General features: G+C 41.0%; 1 pseudogene; it reads left to right on the top strand.

Annotated features, from left to right (window-relative positions):
- Positions 1-1,000: 1,000 nt before the first annotated feature.
- LOC126459531 (5S ribosomal RNA) lies at positions 1,001-1,118 on the top strand (annotated as a pseudogene).
- Positions 1,119-1,792: the final 674 nt, after the last annotated feature.

The following is a 1,792-nucleotide window of genomic DNA, read 5'->3' as shown; positions in this document are numbered from 1 at the left end:
TCAACGATGCTTTCGAACTCATTGATGGGGACATGCTGCGCCGAGTGTGGGAGGAACTTGATTATCGGCTTGATGTCTGCCGAATCACTAAAGGGGCACATATCAAACATTTGTGAATGCCTAAAAAAACTTTTTGAGTTTTTGTATATGTGTGCAGAGCATTGTGAAAATACCTCAAATAATAAAGTTATTGTAGGGCAGTGAAATCGCTTCAATCATTTGTAATAACCCTGTACAACGAGCATCAATACTGCTAGCTAAATAAAAGATTTTAACCACTGAAGGCACTAAGTACTGAGAGGCATAGTTAGCAAATGAAAGATTTTGATAGAGAACAAACAATGTATTTATCTTAATAGCGTTCAAAAGTCATAATATATACATATCTATCAATTCATGACATCTATCTTTACAAATTTCCTTTTTCTGACGGACACACGTCCAGATCGTTCGCTTATAGTAACTTCTCAAAACTCTGGCATCTACCTCCCCACATCCACCACTGCCGGAGGCTCACCTCCAACTGCGCAACGCTACGTGCTGTTCACATCCAACTGCCCAGCACTACAACAGCGAATATTCCAACAATGCCAATCAGCCACAGACTGTATCGTTTTCTGCGGAGGTTGGATAAACTTCGCAGCGGTAGAATAAGGTTGGAATGTGCATTATCGTTTTTATTGAAGTGTCGAAATCATAGTGTGGTTCCAACGTTTGCTAACTATACGCCTATCAGTAGTTATTGCCTTTAATAGTTAGAATCTTTTATTTAGCTGGTAGTATTGGCGCTCGCTGTATCGAAGTAGTTCGAGTAACGAAGATTTTTGTGAGGTAAGTGATTCATGAAGGGTACAGGTTGTTAGGACTATACTTTTGTAGGGATTATTAAAAGTCATATTGCATTGCATTAAAAATATTGTGTGTCAACTTAGAAATGATCAGAATAAGTAAAGAGAAAACTGAGTACGTTCAGTTTTACTCAACTGTTTCGGTATCAATGGGCAACGGCCTTGCCGCAGTGGATACACCGGTTCCCGTGAGATCACCGAAGTTAAGCGCTGTCGGGCGTGGTCTGCACTTGGATGGGTGACCATGCAGGCCGCCATGCGCTGTTGCCATTTTTCGGAGTGCACTCAGCCTCGTGATGCCAATTGAGGAGCTGCTCGACCGAATAGTAGCGGCTTCGGTCAAGAATACCATCTTACGACCGGGAGAGCGGTGTGCTGACCCCGCGCCCCTCCTATCTGCATCCTCCACTAAAGATGACACGGCGGTTGGATGGTCCCGGTAGGCCACTCGTGGCATTACGAGGGAGTGTTTCGGTATCAAATAACATATAAGTTTACTAGCACAGTCGTTCTTTACATTCAAAGGGGAAAGTTTCATATGTCGACCCTTAGCCAAAGATACCTCACAGGAATCTTCTGATTTTTTCCTGTAGTTTGTGTAATTAGCGTAGTTATTGTTTATTGCTAGTGCTTAATTATAGAGACAATTTCCTTTGTAGTTGTAGTTTTTCATTGTTGTGCAGTAAAATAGTTGTGACATGCATCTAGATTTGCACCAAATATTTATCAGCCGCACTTGCAATTAATTAGATATTATTTTCAGAGCAATTTCAATGTGTTTTCTTATTTTGCTCTGGAAATTGTGCTTTTCTGAGTTATCGTGTGAAGTACGTGACAATCATGGTGCGTGAAAAGCGTATAAAGGCACATTTGCATGCCGAGCGTGAGTTTCCTCGGAAACGCGAAATCTTAATTAAATAATTAATCTGTGAGAAATAAATAAA

This window comes from Schistocerca serialis, chromosome 2, assembly GCF_023864345.2.
Source record: "Schistocerca serialis cubense isolate TAMUIC-IGC-003099 chromosome 2, iqSchSeri2.2, whole genome shotgun sequence".
In the NCBI taxonomy this organism is placed as follows: Eukaryota; Metazoa; Arthropoda; class Insecta; order Orthoptera; family Acrididae; genus Schistocerca; species Schistocerca serialis.
The sequence above is the reverse complement of the archived record's forward strand: the minus strand, read 5'-3'. Positions and strand labels throughout refer to the sequence as shown.